The sequence below is a fragment of the Schistocerca nitens genome, chromosome 6, assembly GCF_023898315.1.
Source record: "Schistocerca nitens isolate TAMUIC-IGC-003100 chromosome 6, iqSchNite1.1, whole genome shotgun sequence".
In the NCBI taxonomy this organism is placed as follows: Eukaryota; Metazoa; Arthropoda; class Insecta; order Orthoptera; family Acrididae; genus Schistocerca; species Schistocerca nitens.
In genome coordinates, this window is record NC_064619.1 from 460,540,474 (window position 1) to 460,560,517 (window position 20,044).

A 20,044-nucleotide genomic window follows, 5' to 3' on the forward strand; every position below is an offset into this window, starting at 1 on the left:
CCATTTATGTCTGCGTAGGAACAGTTTATACTGACGACAGGACATAACTACCTGAAATCTATCATCAGGCAGTTATGCGAAGCTTCTATCAGTTGTTAATTGTTGCTCCTTCATTGTTTAGTTGATAAATGATTGCTTTCCTCATTTAAGCAACGTGAAGCAGGTTGCAGGTACTTTGTGATATTATCCTTTTCTCCACTATTTTAATTCTCCTCGTGAATGTCAGAAAATCTTCAAAATTATAAGAAAGGGAGTGGAGACACGCTGCGATGCTTCGCACTGTTTTTGAGACTGTTGTAAAAAGCTTGCGTTTTCCCCAGTACTCCAACATTAATCCTGAACAATGTCGGGAAAGATGCTAGCAATAGACCGTAGTACTTGCAATCATTTGCTACTATTAATTTTTAATCTGGAATTAATTATCTAGAAAAGTATATAGTAATTATCCTTCCTGGTTATGGTTCACATAACGTGGTGATGATCTCGACGAGAGAGTGATAATGTGGCTCCGATTCAATATGGGTGTACTAGCGAATACGAGGTACCCACTTAATGATTAAAGAGTTCATTGAATTTTAAAAAGTAAATTACACATTATTGTTGTGGGCCAAGTAAGTTCTATGGAATCGTGCACAACATTGCGAAGTGAGATAGATGCACGACCTTAATTTTCAACCTAGTCGTAAAGTCTCTGTCACCAGTGGTTGGAAGCCCCACAAATCGGTCAATTCCTCGAGGGTTGGAACCCGCTCCTTGGTCATACAGCCATTCAAGAAACGCAGATCGTCGGAAAAACCACTTCCCTTCTCAGATGCTCTTCTTCGATTGCCTGAATATAGATGTATGTGTGTGTGTGCGTGTTTATTTATCGTTTCATAGAGAACTGATTTTGATATATATTATATAGTTGACTGCAGGAGAAGCAGACTTTTTAGTGAGTCGTAAAGTGTTTATTAACAGTACGTCACAGTTGCAGAACAGCTCTTTGGCGACTAGTTTCGAACCAACAAGTTCATTCTCAAGCCTGCCTGAACCATCTGCTTCGAAAATAGTCACCAAACATACGTACAGCAGCTGTGACCAATTGTTAATAAACACATTATGAAAAAAACGAAAGCATTTTTTCGTCACTTCTTCGTTGCCCTATTTACCCTTCTCGTGTAGCACCCTTACGCTCCTTTCAGCAGCGCTACTCAGTCGCTGCTGGAGTACCGGTTATACTTCATAATTTACCATTCCTGTTAATATATATCGGCAAAACGAATTTGGTACTAGACTAATTTAAGACATCTCTATCGAATGGACTTTGTGCACTCCATTTTGAATTTGTTTTTAATGGGAAACAAACCGACACTTCCAGCTGGCACTGGACGTCACAGGAAATAAATGATGAGCAGTGTTTGTTAGCGCAGAATCCATTCAGACAATGCAAAAACGACATTGAACATACCTGCCCAAACACCACACAAAACCACCCAAAGACTCTCAGGAGAGACACCCTATGTAAATAGGGTGTTTGTTTCAACTACAGACTACTAAAAATCTCGAAAGCGACACATCTTACGAAAAACAAGTTCTACGTGAAGACTTAATGTTAGTAAAGTGGACATATGTCTGTGCTACAGCCGACCACCTCCTAACCGCCCCTCCTTCGTGCACAGGGTCAACTTGGTATTTTCAAAAGGGAAACTCTTACACCAAGAAATGTGTACGGCTTACCAAATCATTGTTTCTCATTCTCGATGGATAGCACTGCAATCGACTTTTGTGTTCTAACGGTTGGTACTGATCTTCAAACGTTACTTGAATGTCGCAAATATAATTGTGCAGTGCAAATAATATGGCTAGACATCGAAATTCCTAGGAAATAAGCTACTTGTATGGTACGATAGTTCTCCGTTCCCTATGTGGGTGATTGCGGTGAATCCCCAGACAAACGGAAAGCTTGATTTCGATGACCGTCGACGGACCTTGCCACCAGGGTGACTAAATTCGGGCTGTTTTTCTGTCCAACCGCCGTAACTTTTGCTGGCCGCTACGTGGCTACCAGCGAAATACACTCCACGACCACTGTACTCAGGTAAAACGCCTGCGCATCTCGATGGGAACAGAAAACCATTATTTCTTCGTCTTTATTCTCGAATCTGCTAAACATAGTTTCTAACCAGGCACTGAAACGGCTAACCGTACTGAAGTATGCAAACATATTTGCGACGCTGAAGTACACTTCGAACATACATACTTGTATCAACCGTTAGAGCACAAAGGTTTACATTCAAACTATAAAATTATCGTGGAATCAAATGCGTCGGTTCTTAACTGCAAAAGCTGGTCGCTTGATAATTCTCGATTACGGCGTCGTATACCACAATGGGTAACAGCGGTTTGCTAAATCGTACGTATCCTTTTTTCACACATAATCCGAATACGAAATATTGACCTCACCCGCGGAGGAAGGGTGGTTAGGGGGTGGCCAGTTGTATCACAGACAAGTGTCCACGTTACTAATATCAACTTTTCACCTAGAGAATTTATTTGGTACGACACGTCGTTATTTAGTTGCCTCCAGTTAAATCCAATTCCCTGTGTCTTAAGGCACCAGTTCTTTAAGCGGTGGGGCGTAAGCACTATTATTGTGTAGGAGTAGCCATTTCCACTACTAACCAAAAATTATCGTCCTTGGTTCGAAAACAGCAACTGCTTAAATCACCAACAGTTACGGTCGAAGTCATCCGGCGTAACAAGTCATCCTCGTCCTGCCAAGGGCGGAGCAGACAGATGGTCAGGGTACTTTCTTGCTCTTGAAATGGGAAACTGTTACTAAATGGCGGTAGAAACAGCAGTGATCAACAGCATGAGGATACGGAAGGCTGTGAACTAGCCCCCATTCGGATCTAGCAGGCCGCTGTGGCCGGGCGGTTCTCGGCGCTTCAGTCCGGAACCGCGCTGCTGCTGCTACGGTCCCAGGTTGGAATCCTGCCTCGGGAACGAATGTGTGTGATGTCCTTAGGTTAGTTAGGTTTAAGTTGTTTCTAAGTCTAGGGCACTGATGACCTCAGATGTTAAGTCCCATAGTGCTCAGAGCCCATTCGCATCTCCGGGGAATGAGAATGAGGAGGAAGAGGAGGAGGAGGAGGAGGAGGAGGAGGGAGTCTGCCAAGGGGAGGTGACATGAGAGAAAGAATTACTAACGAAAGTATAACGTTCTGCTTGTCGCAGCAGGATATGTGAGAAGTTTGAATGTAGTAGGAAAGCTAGAAAGTCGGAAAAGGGAAATGCAAAGACTCAGTCTTGGTACCGTGGGGGTCAGTGGTCTGAAATGGAAAGGACATAAATGTATCTGATTAGACGAATATGTAGCAATATCAGGGCAACAGAAAATGTTGTAGCGGGAGTAGTATTACATGTATATAAGAAAGTGGGGCAAAGAATGAGTTACTGTGAACAGTTCGGTGATAGTGTTGTTCTCATCGGAATCGATGGCAAACCATCATCGACAACGATAGTTCAGGTGCACATGCCGATGTCGCAAGCAGTAGATGAAGGAAATGCATGGAGATATTGAACGGATAATTCAATGTGTAGAGGAGATAAAATATCGTGTGACTAGGGCCTCCCGTCGGATAGACCGTTCGCCGGTTGCAAGTCATTCGATTTGACGCCACTTCGGTGACTTGCGTGTAGATGGGGATGAAATGATGATGATTAGGACAGCACAACACCCAGTCCCTGAGCGGAGAAAACCTAAGACCAAGCCGGGAAACAAACCGAGTCCCTTAGGATTTACATTCAGTCGCGCAGACCACTCAGCTACCGGGGCTTACTCTAGAGGGGATGAAAATCTAATATTCCTGGGGGACTGGAATGCGGTTAAGAACAGAAAGAACAGAAGAAAGTGTTACCGAGAATGTGGACCTGCCAGTATGAATGAGAGAGGAGAAAGACTAATTAAGCTCTTCAATAAATTTCACCTAGTAATAGCGGTTACTGTGTTCAAGAATTACAAGACAAGGAGTTATACTTGTAAAGACACGGAGACACGGGATGATTCCAGCAGGATTGAATTATGGTCAGGCAGAAATCAGAAACTGGATTATACGGCGTACCCAAGAGCACATATAGACTAAAATCATAATTTAGTAACGATGAAGAGCAGACTGATATTTGTTAAAAGCGTTCGGAAGAATCAGCGTTGAAGGATGTGCGATACTGAAGCACAGAGAAATTATGAACCGTGTTTGAAGTTAGCTAAGGATGTGCATACTATCACATGGAATACTACTAGGCAGTATAAGAGTAACGAAAGTCTCTAAAATTGGCAATTACGGATGCTGGACAGTAAGTCGTAGATACAGGGAAAGTAACTGTGACAGGACCTTGGCTAATACAACAAATACTTACATTGATTGACGACAGTAGGAAGAAGAAAAATATGATTAAACTGAAGGAGGAAGGGGGGGGGGGGGAGAGGAAAGGAAGGGGGTTAGTAATGTCATCTGCATCGGGACATTAAGCGCTATCAGTGGCGACGACTGAAAATGTGTGCCGGACAGGGATTCGAACCCGAAATCGCCTAGTTACAAGGCAACAGCGTTAAGTATTGCGCTACTCGGGACACAGTGTTCAGCTCAAATGCGCGTGGTCTTTTGGTACACCTCACGGCCGACCCACATTACGACCGAGCGTCACCCATCCTCAGTCACTATCTCCATCTCCTACATGCTCGCTACTCTGAGAGTGCCGCAGGAGGTCGGACGTACTTGTGCATATCCACCGTAGAATTTTGGTCCATTGCCCAACTAGGAGTATCAGTTATATGAATGCATGGTGTCTGTTTTTTCGGATGTAAAGAAAAGAAAAACGTTCAGGATAGACAGTACAGTAGCATAAATCGGTTAGGAATGAAGTAAATATTAAGTGAAGGGTTGCCTAGGCGGAACGGCAGCTGCAAAATGTGAAGAAATCGGAACAGAAATGATTATCGGGAGGACTGTTTCACTGCTTAGAAAATTCAGAACAACCATAAGTGAATATTCTATGAAATTTTGGAATTGCAGCCAGATGAAGTCTACATCTTACCACAAACTGAGCAAGATTCGGAGATGACGCGAATCTCGACAGGGGACGCTCATGTAGCGACTGCCTTTGTGCATTTGTCTCCGCCCCAATTTCTGACAGAAGGTTAGTGATGTGAAACAAGAATTTTCAGTGTAAAACACTCATCTGAAAATGGCTGAATTGTTCTCACCCGAAATATAGAGACAAGAAATGGTCATCCGGATGCAATCCAGAAACTTCATTGCAAATTTCAGAAATCTGAAACCTATAGTGAAATTAAAAGCAAGGGTGGTAACATTACGAGTGCAGACTAGCTTAGGAAATGAGGAAATGCGCAGCCAAACTGTTGGACTGATAAGGAATGAGGAAGTTCTCCGCAGAGTAGGGGAAGAAAAGAATATACGGAAAACACTGACAAGAAGGAGGGTCACGATGACAGGACACGTGAGAAGGTATGAGAGAATAACCTTTAAGATACTAGAGGAAGCTGTAGAAGGCAAAACGTTTAGGGGAAGCCAAAGACTGGACTACATCCAGCAATTAATTGAAGACATAGAGTGCAAGTTCTACTCTGAAACGAAGAGGTTAGCATAGGAGAGGAATTCACGTCAGGCCGCATCAGACCAGTCGCAAGACTACTGACTGAAAGGAAAAGGTCCGTCAAATGCCAGGCTAACTGGTATCGAGGTTGAGAGGATAGTTATGAGGGACCAGTTCGACGTGTACAGAGAACTTACTCCAGCGATATCAAATTTTTCATAGGTGCTTCACACTTCGCTAAACATGTCTGCACGAGCATTATCGCTCGTATACATTCTCTACTGAACAGTAATATCCAGATACGAAATAGATGAGTATGGCGCCTCACACTGATGCTGTGAATGAATTCCAGCTCTAGTTACGTAAAATTTATCTTGCGCAACGAGACAGTGTGAGTAGTAGCAAGATTCATGTTGCGTTAAGCAGTTCACAATCCCTTGTTAATGCCTTAAGACCTCTAACCAATGGTGACACAGAGTATAATTTATACTTGTTGTATATTCTAATTTAGAATTATATTTGCGGTTATCCTGAGTCCAAGATAAAAAAAAATGAACTAATGGTTATCATCCGGTAAATCATAATAGGTATTCGAAAGTGGTCCATATTTATGACAATTTTAATAGACATTACTTCCACGAGTATAAACTGAAAAAGTAGTAATTTGTCCTTACTCGGCGCATTTCTATCGCTGCTTTTGCCACAACCTGAGGCACAAACGGTGATTTAGTTTTTACTTACCAGAATGAGATTTTCACTCTGCAGCGGAGTGTGCGCTGATATGAAACTTCCTCATTCTGGAAACATCCCCCAGGCTGTGGCTAAGCCATGTCTCCGCAATATCCTTTCTTTCAGGAGTGCTAGTTCTGCAAGTTTCGCAGGAGAGCTTCTGTAAAGTTTGGAAGGTAGGAGACGAGGTACTGAGAGAAGTAAAGCTGTGAGTACCGGGCGTGAATCGTGCTTCTGTAGCTCAGTTGGCAGAGCACTTGCCCGCGAAAGGCAAAGGTCCCGAGTTCGAGTCTCGGTCGAGCACACAGTTTTAATCTGCCAGGAAGTTTCATAGTTTTTACTTGTTTGTGGCTGCAGCGTGGAAACAATTCAGGTCTCTACATGAGTTCTTACCGAAAGTTTATCTTTGCGGCAACCTCTGGGCTAACTATGAATTTATAATTTATGTTTTGAACACTTATCAGTTAGGTTTGTCGGAAGCCTGGTGTGAAGTTTAATAAAGAGAGGAATAGTATTGGAAGAATACAATCTGTGAATGAAAGCACCACGTGGTGCCGGTATACAGCAAGCGATATGAGCATCGACTGTGTTAAGGCATTATTTTCTAACTGAATTAGGCAGTTATTCCAAATGTGTGGATTTTTGGCTAATGAAGGAAGAGAGATCGATATGTAATCACAAAGTTATTTTACAAGTCACTTCCCTCTTCCCTGGCTGCTTCAGCACTTTCGATGTCTTTGATATCAATTAACGACCCTTGCAGAAGTGTCGTCTCACTGCTCCTTCTCAATTCCATAAATTTTTCAGAGAAAAGTCAGTGCACCACTCCCGCTCGCTTAACTGACGAGCCAGGTCCCAGTAGCGGTCGATGTGGGGGGCGGCGCCGGTGGTGTTTTGTTTCTGGTCTGCTGGAGGGGTAAGTTCACTCGCGCAATCCCAAAGACAAGCAAAAGAGTCGCCGCTGTAATCGGATCTGGCGCCAGGCTCCGCTGTAATGGCGCCAGCGCCGCGCTCTCCCCAGCTAATGCTGCGCCCGGAGCCCCCAAATGGTGTTGGTAGTCGCCCATAGCGGCGTCTGTCCATAGCTGTCTCTGGTGGCTCACGTAACGTAACGTAACGTAGCACAGCTTTTCTCCGCTAATGAGAAGCTGGGAGTGCATCGCTCTAACTTTCCTCGTTAGCGATCATCGTTTCGACAATTTCATCTTCTACTAACTCACAAGAAGGTACGTCGCGAACCGGGTTGGAGTGCAAATAATTGTAGACTGGAAAAAGAGCTGGTTTGGAAGAGAGGGCCTGTACTCTGTCTTTGCTGAAGAAATATTATGTAGTTAGTGATCTAGGTGTGAAACAACGTATATTGTACGTTCGTAATTGAAGGAAAGATTTTGGTGTAATTAGTAACTTTGTGATGAAAATGCTGTGACTGTTGGTGCTTGCAATACTGCATGTTTTGTCCATATACCAAATAATACTGTTAAGGAATAAAAGTCTGAGAACCTGATTTCATTCGAAACAAGTTAACACTTCGTTCCCTTAACAGTGTGCCGCGTCAGATAACATTCTTCCTAACAAGGGGACCGCGCCAACTCGTCATCAGTGATTTTCTCCAACTTTAAGGTGTATGCAGAGGTTTTCAAGAAATGAAAGTAACATTTTAGAGTTTAGTAGAAACAGCTTTTTGCCAAGGGTCGTGTGAGGCATGAGCCATTTGAAATAGAGTAGGTTAAGGCAGCGGTTGACGCAGCAGGAATGCTAAAACTGGGGGGGTGTATGATGGATTTCTTAGGCGAGAACTTTTTTTTATCATTTTAAGTTTTTACGTTACTTCCACTGCAAATAAACCGAAATAATGTCCAATGCACTCAGTTTATTAACACTTTCATAAAAGCAGTGAAAAGAAAGGCAAAGAAAAGTATCGGTATACAATAAATTTTCTACTTTTTATTATTAGGTAAAGAACTTGACCGAAAAGCCTTAAAAATGCTGTTATCTCGTCGAGACACAAAAAGAAATCACATTCTGAGAACACTGCATCAGAAAGAGTTCATTGTATATCGTCAGCAATTTAGGCCAATATTCGGCTAAATGATGCCGTACGTGTGGTTTGCCGCCAAACTGTGCAATATCAGAGAACCTTTTAATAATGCAAAGCAATTTTGATTTCCGTAGAAACTTTAAGACAACCATGTAGTTGTAAAATGCGGCTTTTAAAGCGTGCCCAAGATGCAGAGACGTTAACAGCTTACCTTTTTGTTTTACGATGAATAGGACCATAGCTAGTATACTTCATCAACGGTAAAATAATAATAGCATCTACTATTGTATACGAAGTTCTCGTATACGTATTACAGCGACTCCCTAGAAATTTATTTGCAATCTTAAATTCGGCTTTGCCCTTTCTTTTTCAGGCCTTCTATGAAAACTGACTAAATACGATATATTCAGAATTATTTCGGATTATTTGTAATAAAAATAACACACAAACTGAATATGAAAAATATTCACTATCGTGCGTAGTGTTTGCGCTGCGCCAACCACTACCTGGAAACAACGCTATGTGAAATTGCTCATGCCTCGCGCAACCTGTGCCAACACTGTTGTTTATTCTAAGACTTGCCGTATTTGGAGCAAATCGGTGACGATGAGTAGGCGCAGTCGCCTTTACAACAAAGCTTTTTTTCAGCCGAAGTTTCTGCACACCTCGCGGGAAGGGTGGCTACCTCCAGCATACTCTCAGAATGTACGACGATCTTTCATACGTATGAGATGACTGCGGTGTGCGAATTCGGTGTTTATAGCTAAACCAATTGCACTGAGTTAAGTGGGACTTTCAATTATTATTTGGTTGATGATGCAGTCTTCATAATGAAAGACGCAACTCATTTACATGTGTGAGGTGTAAAAACAAAATATTTGACATGTCTGTATGTCTAAGCCTGCAGACATTTACATGAAAACAGTCTCCAGTTACCTAAAAGTCACCATCCAGGGCGTCCGAAAGTGGAATGACAACATAAAATAAATGGTACGAAAAGACGTCTTACGGTTAGAATGATTATGATCATCTTATGAAAATGTACACTGGTGTGTAAAATGGCCGGCCAGTGTGGCCGAGCGCTTCAGTCTGGAACCGCGCGACCGCTACGGTCGCAGGTTCGAATCGTGCCTCGGGCATGGATGTGTGTGATGTCCTTAGGTTAGTTAGGTTTAAGTAGTTCTAAGTTCTAGGGGACTGATGACCTCAGATGTTAAGTCCCATAGTGCTCATAGCCATTTGAACCATTTTTGTGTAAATCGCTAGGACGAAAGTAGCTTCCGCATGACTGCCGAGTAGTAGCCCCATGAAAGTTGTGTGATAGAAAGAAAGAACTGCTACAGCATAGAACAGAAGTTAACTCCAAGAACTATGCATATGAGACGAGAGGACTGACACTTTTATTCAAAGACAATACTTACACTGAGAAGTTTTAAACATGGCTGCAACCCTGTTTAAAACTTTGCGATATTTGCCTGCCCAGGCATCTAAGGCTGCCTCTAAATACAAAGATCTAAAGAAGAAACTACTAAGTACAACTATGGCTATTTAGTTTAATAAGCAATTTGTAAAAAAGGGGACTAGTCGCTACTTACGCAAAAGCCTATATTAATTTTGTTACTTGTAAGAAAGATCCCTAGTTCTTTAGACATATCATTAAAAATCTAATTTCTGGTAATGTTAAAAAGCTATATGCTAACTGTCTCTGTATTGTATTGTTGGTCAGTATGTACACTTTTATATAAAAATTTTCTTTTCTCATAAATTTGTAATTATGTTACAGGCTACTTCAAACATTTAAATTCTGATGAAGGCATTCTTAGAAGTGTTAAAACCTGATTACTAGGACTAAAAATTGTAACCGTGGGCTCATTTGGTTCAACTTAAATTACATTGAGGTCACGCTGATTAATGATGGTCTCTTGGACACTAAAAAAAATGTAGAACATGTTTCATAACAGAGTGTGTAATCAATATCCATGGTCTGCAAAGTGCTCCTATACTGGCCACAGGGTTGGTAAGGCGTTCTTGTGGTAGGACGTTCCATTCCTCCTCATTCTGGTCGTCAAGTGCTGGATGATCGTCAGGTGTGCTGTAGTATGTGGCCCAACGCATCCCATACATTTTCGCGGGATTTAAGACGAGGGTACGGCATACTAGTCCATTCGCCGATTATCCTCTGGTTCCAAGAGCTCCTGTATTTTCGCTGTTCCATGCGGTCACAGATTGTCATCCGTAAAAATGAAGTCAGGGTCGAATGGACCCTTGAAAAGATGCACATTGTGAAGGACTGCAGTTCCATAATAACGTTGACCAGAGAGTGTTCCGTGTTAAAGCATTTTGAGATTAGTACACCCATTCAACATTATAACTCCCAACACCATAACACCTGGATCACCAAAACAATCATGATCGACAGTGAACCTAGGTCCATGATGTGTCCCATATCTCGCTATATGAGAGAACATCCAGAACCACCAATCGGAGTCAGCCTGTTCTCATTCCAGAGGAGCACGCGATCCCACTGCTCATTGGTCCAGCCGGCGTGCTCTTGGTTATCGCAGACGGTTCCGCCGATACGAGGGAACTCAACGAAACAGAACGTACTCGTTCTCTGTTGTACTCGGCTGGTAAGTAGTTTTCAGTCTCAATAAATTTCACCAAAAGCCGTATACCGTAAGCTATTTTATTCTGAAAGCAACCACTTTCGGCAATTCATTTTGCCTTCTTCAGGCCCCATATTTAGATAAAAGCGTATGGGGCCTGAAGATGGCAAAATGAATTGCCGAAACTGGTTGCTTTCAGAATAAAATAAAAAAATTAAAAATCATACTTTTGTATCCCGCCTGGAAGGTGGCGTGTGGGTAGAAGCACAAAAGCACTCTGTCGTCAGGCCACGAGTGGCCTACGGGGACCATCCGACCGCCGTGTCATCCTCAGGGAGGATGCGGATAGGAGGGGCGTGCGGTCAGCACACCGCTCTCCTGGTCGTGATGATGGTATTCTTGACCGAAGCCGCTACTATTCGGTCGAGTTGTTTTTTTTTTTTGTCATCAGTCTACTGACTGGTTTGATGCGGCCCGCCACGAATTCCTTTCCTGTGCTAACCTCTTCATCTCAGAGTAGCACTTGCAACCTACGTCCTCAATTATTTGCTTGACGTATTCCAATCTCTCTTCCTCTACAGTTTTTGCCCTCTAAAGCTCCCTCTAGTACCATGGAAGTAATTCCCTCATGTCTTAGCAGATGTCCTATCATCCTGTCCCTTCTCCTTATCAGTGTTTTCCACATATTCCTTTCCTCTCCGATTCTGCGTAGAACATCCTCATTCCTTACCTTATCAGTCCACCTAATTTTCAACATTCGTCTATAGCACCACATCTCAAATGCTTCGATTCTCTTCTGTTCCGGTTTTCCCACAGTCCATACAATGCTGTACTCCAGACGTACATTACCAGAAATTTCTTCCTCAAATTAAGGCCGGTATTTGATATTAGTAGACTTCTCTTGGCCAGAAATGCCTTTTTTGCCATAGCGAGTCTGCTTTTGATGTCCTCCTTGCTCCGTCCGTCATTGGTTATTTTACTGCCTAGGTAGCAGAATTCCTTAACTTCATTGACTTCGTGAGCATCAATCCTGATGTTAAGTTTCTCGCTGTTCTCATTTCTACTACTTCTCATTACCTTCGTCTTTCTCCGATTTACTCTCAAACCATACTGTGAACTCATTAGACTGTTCATTCCGTTCAGCAGATCATTTAATTCTTCTTCACTTTCACTCAGGATAGCAATGTCATCAGCGAATCGTATCATTGATGTCCTTTCACCTTGTATTTTAATTCCAGTCCTGAACCTTTTTTTTTTTTTCCATCATTGCTTCCTCGATGTACAGATTGAAGAGTAGGGGCGAAAGGCTACAGTCTTGTCTTACACCCTTCTTAATACGAGCACTTCGTTCTTGATCGTCCACTCTTATTATTCCCTCTTGGTTGTTGTACATATTGTACATGACCCGCCTCTCCCTATAGCTTACCCCTACTTTTTTCAGAATCTCGAACAGCTTGCACCATTTTATATTGTCGCACGCTTTTTCCAGGTCGACAAATCCTATGAAAGTGTCTTGATTTTTCTTTAGCCTTGCTTCCATTATTAGCCGTAACGTCAGAATTGCCTCTCTCGTCCCTATACCTTTCCTAAAGCCAAACTGATCGTCACCTAGCGCATTCTCAATTTTCTTTTCCATTCTTCTGTATATTATTCTTGTAAGCAGCTTCGATGCATGAGCTGTTAAGCTGATTGTGCGATAATTCTCGCTTTTATCAGCTCTTGCCGTCTTCGGAATTGTGTGGATTATGCTTTTCCGAAAGTCAGATGGTATATCGCTAGACTCATATATTCTACACACCAACGTGAATAGTCGTTTTGTTGCTACTTCCCCCAATGATTTTTGAAATTCTGATGGAATGTTATCTATACCTTCTGCCTTATTTGACCGTAAGTCCTCCAAAGGTCTTTTAAATTCCGATTCTAATACTGGATCCCCCATCTCTTCTAAATCGAATCCTGTTTCTTCTTCTATCACACCAGACAAATCTTCACCCTCATAGAGGCTTTCAATGTATTCTTTCCACCTATCTGCTCTCTCCTCTGCATTTAACAGTGGAATTCCCGTTGCACTCTTAATGTTACCACCGTTGCTTTTAATGTCACCAAAGGTTGTTTTGACTTTCCTGTAATCTGAATCTGTCCTTCCGACAGTCATATCTTTTTCGATGTCTTCACATTTTTCCTGCAGCCATTTCGTCTTAGCTTCCCTGCACTTCCTATTTATTTCATTCCTCAGCGACTTGTATTACTGTATTCCTGATTTTCCCGGAACATGTTTGTACTTCCTCGTTTCATCAATCAACTGAAGTATTTCTTCTGTTACCCATGGTTCCTTCGCAGCTACCTTCTTTGTACCTATGTTTTCCTTCCCAACTTCTGTGATGGCCCTTTTTACAGATGTCCATTCCTCTTCAACTGTACTGCCTACTGCGCTATTCCTTATTGCTGTATCTATAGCGTTAAAGAACTTCAAACGTACCTCGTCATTCCTTAGTACTTCCGTATCCCACTTCTTTGCGTATTGATTCTTCCTGACTAATGTCTTGAACTTCAGAATACTCTTCATCACTACTATATTGTGATCTGAGTCTATATCTGCTCCCGGGTACGCCTTACAATCCAGTATCTGATTTCGGAATCTCTGTCTGACAATGATGTGATCTAATTGAAATCTTCCCGTATCTCCCGGCCTTTTCCAAGTATACCTGCTCTTCTTGTGATTCTTGAACAGGGTATTCGCTATTACTAGCTGAAACTTGTTACAGAACTCAATTAGTCTTTCTCCTCTTTCATTCCTCGTCCCAAGCCCATATTCTCCTGTAACCTTTTCTTCTACTCCTTCCCCTACAACTGCATTCCAGTCGCCCATGACTATTAGATTTTCGTCCCCCTTTACATATTGCATTACCTTTTCAATATCCTCATACACTTTCTCTATCTGTTAACTTCAGCTTGCGACGTCGGCATGTATACCTGAACTATCGTTGTCGGTGTTGGTCTGCTGTCGATTCTGATTAGAACAACCCGGTCACTGAACTGTTCACAGTAACACACCCTCTGCCCTACCTTCCTATTCATAACGAATCCTACACCTGTTATACCATTTTCTGCTGCTGTTGATATTGCCCGATACTCATCTGACCAGAAATCCTTGTCTTCCTTCCACTTCACTTCACTGACACTCAATTGGCATCACGAGGCTGAGTGCACCCCGAAACATGGCAACAGCGCATGGTGGCCTGGATGCTCACCCATCCAAGTGCTGACCACGCCCGACAGCGCTTAACTTCGGTGATCGCGCGGGAACCGGTGTAACCACTGCGGCAAGGCTGTTGCCTGGGTAGAAGCAGGGGCAGGAAAATTACGTCGGTACTGCAGTGAGTAAAGGTGGTTTACTGGTACAAGAAAGAATACGTAACTTCGTACAGATGCGAAGTCTTAGACCCGTTGTAAGTAGAGCAAAGCTGAAGCGAAGTTTCCTGGCTGGCTATACCTGATGAAATGGGCAGAATCTACCGTGGTGCTCGTAGAGCTGAACTGCGCCTGCTAGAGGGCGCTGTCATCGTTGTCTGTCGTAGTGGAAACTTAACTGGCACCTAGCACTGGCACGTAGCTATCGATACCACACGTACCGTATACGGCTGTTAGTGAAGTTTCTTGACATTGAAAAAAACGTACTCGTCGTCGGGGAAGGAGACCATACTCATGCAGTCGCCGTGCCACTGTGGAGTGCGGAAGTGCGTACGCTGCATTCCTGTAAACAGAAGTTGAAATTGCTCCCGCTGTTTCACGGGAAACCTTCTTGCCTGTTGCACAATGTTGAGATCATCTGCTGCTGTAGTTCACTATGGTCCACCTCTCCTCTCCTTCGGACAACAGTGACTGTGTTTCGGAACGCTCCCATTGCACCTGATTCAATGCTGCGAGCAATACCAAACTTCTGGACTGCGCTTGTGACACTTCGTCTTTGTTCCAAATTCCTAATAGTTCTTTCCCGTATGAAGTCATCCAGATGTTGTCTCCGGGGCATTTTGTAATGAATAATAGCACCACAGTGCACCACAACTTCTCGCAGATTGAAAAACAGTCTTTTCACGTTTCTTCACTTGTGTGGTGTCGCAGGGCAGGCCCCATGTAGAACTTTTCGCTTCGTTAAACTCTTTTCTATTATTTGCTTTATTATTGCTCGCGTAATAACGCATATACGAAAAGAGCCGCGAAATACCTTTTAGTAATGCTGTGCCTTGAATTTCTTTATAATCATTAATTTTCAACAAAACAGAATATATTGGGTTCTTATTGTTCTGTATCTGGATTTCTATTAAAGGAACATTTTCCGTTACTGTAATTCACTATAAAAGTCAACATATCTTCCCTACTTTATAGTTATTGAAAATGAAAATTTACTTTGTTATTAATACTGATATTACAGTTCACGAAGATTGTTCAATATCCAAATTTTGCAGTGGATTTTTGTTAAGAGTAAAACACCAATAATTACCTCGACTAGCACAAGAACATGAGACTATTGTCGGAGAAAAATACGTTTTTACTATAAGGTTTGCCAGACAAGAACTAAGCACAGCAAAATTCCTATTATGTTACGAAGGTAAATTATCTCTTTTGTACTGTTAGCAATATATTATCAGCAGCCCGCGTCAACCTGCAAAACACATCATAAAATCTGCTGCTCTGCTCTGCAAGTCCGGAAGCTGAAAGAGATGATTTTATTTCACTATTACCTTCCCGCTTCTTTGCGGTATGATCGATTTCTTTTAAAGCAGTTTGAATGCGCCGCGGCAGCGGCTCGTTTGTTCGTAGCGCAGCTCTGCACCACGGATAATATTTAAATAACTGAAAATGTCTTAAAAGGATGGGATAATATTGCAAGCAAGCTACTACAAATAATAATGCAAGGTTTCATTAAATAACTCTATTCAAAACATTCAAATATGTTAACTTATACACACCTTTTGCAATGAGTACGTAATGGCGTACATCTGTTGACCATGACAAAAGAAGACTACGTTAGCATATACTACAGCGTCACAGGCTATCTTACTCGCGTAACTCCAAGAAGAAGGCAGAGAAATTAATGTTCGTTCTGTATTATTTATACTAGTGGTATATTCTTATCTTTGTATGATATTTATCGTCTGTGCGGTTTCAGTACTCGCCGACACAGATATTATCTAAAATAAATAAAGAAAAAAAATACATAATTCCATACAATAATAAAAACATGATACACAATATTTTCTCTTTACTACAAAATATGTCTTTTGCTAAGGGACGTTACAATGCCCCCTGGCAGCAATTGACTAACGTTAGGAATGTTCGGCAATATGCTGCCACTAACGTCGGTTTTGTCATTGTCTATCACCTTGTTTGGAATATTCACTGATCACTTCTTTGCTCTTTTACATTATAGTTTTAATTACATTCTTTTATAGTTTTTTCACACTTTGCGAGGTGACCGTAAACCTAGTCCCAGGGTCATTACAGTTTTCTGGCTCCCCCATTTGGGCTACGTGCGGTCAGAAAACCTGGGAAAACTGCGCCGGAGCCATTGTCATCTCGCCTGGTTTGTCTTAACACACAGTTTGATTGTTCCTCAAAAAAGGCTGGACTATATCCAATGTTCACAGATAACAAAGGTTATTTATGACAAAATGTTGAACTTTTAGTTTCCTTGTTAAAAATGTACCTTCTACACTCTTTCACATTTGTGTTCTGTGTCACAATGAAAGTCAATCATTCAACTGTTTTACAGTAATGTAATGGATTGTCTTTACACTTACTCACGACAAATGTTCTACCATGGTATGGCATTCGTGTCAGTTTGCTTCACTAATATGACGATAACATATCACATATATCATTGAACAAGTGAATGATTTGAGTTTATACACAGTAAACTAAAGGAAAAAAAAATGTTTGTCACGTAATTTCGTGTCCAATAAATCATTTTCATATTAGTACATTAAAAACGTAGTTGGTAATGTTCGGTTGAATGTCGGCAATGTCGTACGGAGCGGCCGGCGCGAAGCAATTGTTGCGTAGCGTCGTCTGGAACGCGGCGTGCCAACGACCGCTGAGGTCGACGACCTGCTCGCAGTAACAGCGACGGCGTGCTGAGGTGGCGCCCGAGCAGTCGCAAACCGCGCTGAAGCATTCACCAATGTCGGCGTGTTGCAGTGGTTTCCCGCGACCGGCTGGCTGGCGGCACGGCACCCGTCTCTGCTTCTCCGCATGGCTCCCCGTCGTAACGCATGAAACAAATATTCCACAACGGTGTACTGTCTTTAAGGATACAAATTATTAGCTGTGGAAAAGAATGCACTTTGGTTAAAAGCGTTTATTGTTCATTACGCCGTCGCTTCGCTGGTATGCACAGGCTGTTTTGGCGTGATAACGGGTTTCTTGTGACACTGGTATTTAGGGTTCGTCACACACACATTGTACTACACACTTTCATTTGTTTTCACGGTCGATTCGCTGCCAGAGCGTCTCTCAACACGCGAAAATGTTTCGGTTCACACACACACTAAATGTTTCCGTTCAGCGATGTTTGCTTGTATCGACTCCGAACGGATCACTAACTACCACTTTTTACTCACAGTGTATTGTTCGTTGAGCACTGCACTATGACAGTTAGTCACTCAACACTTAACTTATACCGACGTGTATATTGGTGCAGATACAACAGTCATTTTCTGTCCCTACTACACACAATATTCCGTCCTTTCCTAGATTGTTTATGCACACAGTTTATTTTTAATGCGTAACAACTGTTCTTAGCATAATCCCTCTCATCTACATTGAGTCCATTGTGTTTACCTTATCATTACACACTTTTACTACTATTACTAGGCATATATGGCTTTTTTGTCATTATTTAAAGGTGTGTGATTTTTGGTACATAGCTTTCTTTTCCTTTTTCAGTGTAGCTTGCCAGGTTATCACCCATCTAGCAAACAGATTTTACCATGTGCATGACAGCTTGACTTGGGCATATTGCTCAATAAATACTTCATTTAGCACTAGTATTATTTTTAATGATCTGTCCTACAGGACTACAGTGTAGTTTCCGCGTAACTTGATTCGCGTACCGCGTAATTAATATTCAAGGACGTGTACCAAGTACACAGGCTTCAATTGAAGCATCGATACATACAAAGCGTAGGTCACACGGAACGGTTTTGTTTTTGATTGGATTCTGCTCCAGTGTCGTTCTCAGATCACTATTGGCAGTAAACATTACATCACATAATTATTTCGTACTACAAAGTCCATTTTTGGCTAGTAGAGACTCTCTCTCAGGGTTCCTTAATTCTAACACAATTACATCTGTTACATAATTATATGAGATTTCATCATTAATTGTCCTTACTACAAATGGAAAATGATTCAAGAAATTAATCATTATTTTATCAACAAAAGATTATTCACTGCTTGAAGAGCATATAGTACTTTAATGACACTAACTGTCTGTAAACAAAGTCTTCCATTTGCATGCTATTGCTCAGTTTACTGATTCTACTTCCTCAAAGTTTAATTACACACAAATTCTTTCTTAAAACTAACATACTTATACTCTAAAACACAATTGAAATCTTCTTACCACTACTATCTACAACAGACATGTCACTGAATAAATAATTTTACTATTCCATTCCAACATCCTTCAAATCTCTTTAGCCACTACCTCCCTCCTCGACCAAGGGATGGAGTAAGATGCGCGACAGTATGTTTTGTGGGGCATCACCTCTATGTGATAGTGGTACCCTTTGACTATTCCTGGTCGGTCGGTAAATACCATGCTATATTCTGATATCAGCTGCGTCAACTGTTGCTTTTGTATGTTGCTTAAACTTTCCGATTCCTGTACTTTGGTTTGAAATTCATCAACATTTGGTTCAAAATTTCTATCTTCTATATTCGGATAATAGAGATCCGTCACAGGTGAATAATCATTGAGGTGTAGTACCCAGGGGTTCCTACATTTGATGTTAATTCGATTGCAACATGGCACAAGTACCTCCTTCGATTTCATCATAGACAACTCAATCCTCCTACCTTTATTAACTATGCTTAGTTTTCCCGAGGAGAGGTCGATCACTGCGTCCCTCTCACGGAGAAAATCTACTCCCAGAATGCAGGCCACATTTAACCCTTTAACAATGAGGAACGAGCTCACTATGGCTTCGCCCTCCTTACAAATCTCCACCTGCACCTGGTACTTAACTAATTGGCTCTGTGCACTTATAACTCCAGACATCTTGCAATTATTAACCGGGAAAGTCGGTATGCTACGTCCTTTCCCCAGCGCTTTAAACAACTCTATACTCATTACACTCACTGAGGCACCTGTGTCAATGATTATATTCACTGCAACATCATTGATTTTCGCTTCTATTATGGACTGCACATTTTCGTTGCTATCTTTCTTACATTCATGCGGTTCGGTCAGTAGATCTTTATCCATACTGATACCGTCGTTGTATCGCAGCATATGTATTCCAGGGATATTATTGTCATTCGTGTTGCTCTCACCCCACCCCTCGGCCAGCGATGGAGAGCATATCGAGGCCGATTCTGGTTTGTTGGATGGCTTGCTTGCGAGGTACTTGGACGGCTATTGTCCGCGACCTTTACTATGTTTACGTTTTGGTTTGTGGGCCGCCACGACTGCGCAATAGGCACGTTTTGCAGTGGTGGTCTGTTGTTATCGTACCGGTCATTACCCTGCCGCTCTGGGCTTGGTCGCTGATTCTGATTCCAATTACGATTACCGTCGTTGTAATTGCTATGCCACTGACCTCGCGCATTTTTCCAGCGGTTGGTCCCTGGCAATCCGGAATCGTACCGGTCGTCAAATCGACGCTTTTTATTATGAGACGGCTGACCATACCCGTTCTGACTTCTACCATTATTACAATTTTGCGAGTGCTCTTGCCGCTTGTTACCACCCCCACCATTTCCATGGTTGTGGTTTTGTGCACTATTATTTCTGTCATGTTTACACCCTGATCCATTATTCCGCGAGTGATCACAAGCTGCTTTTGCGTCT

The 20,044-nt window shown here is 42.1% G+C and overlaps 1 protein-coding gene and 1 pseudogene across 1 annotated transcript in view; one reads left to right on the top strand and one right to left on the bottom strand.

Moving 5' to 3' along the window:
- LOC126263408 (zwei Ig domain protein zig-8-like) overlaps positions 1-20,044 on the top strand; it is a 449,731-nt gene that overhangs the window by 90,407 nt on the left and 339,280 nt on the right. The gene's annotated exons all lie outside the window — the stretch shown is intronic.
- Positions 14,191-14,308, bottom strand: LOC126191857 (5S ribosomal RNA; annotated as a pseudogene).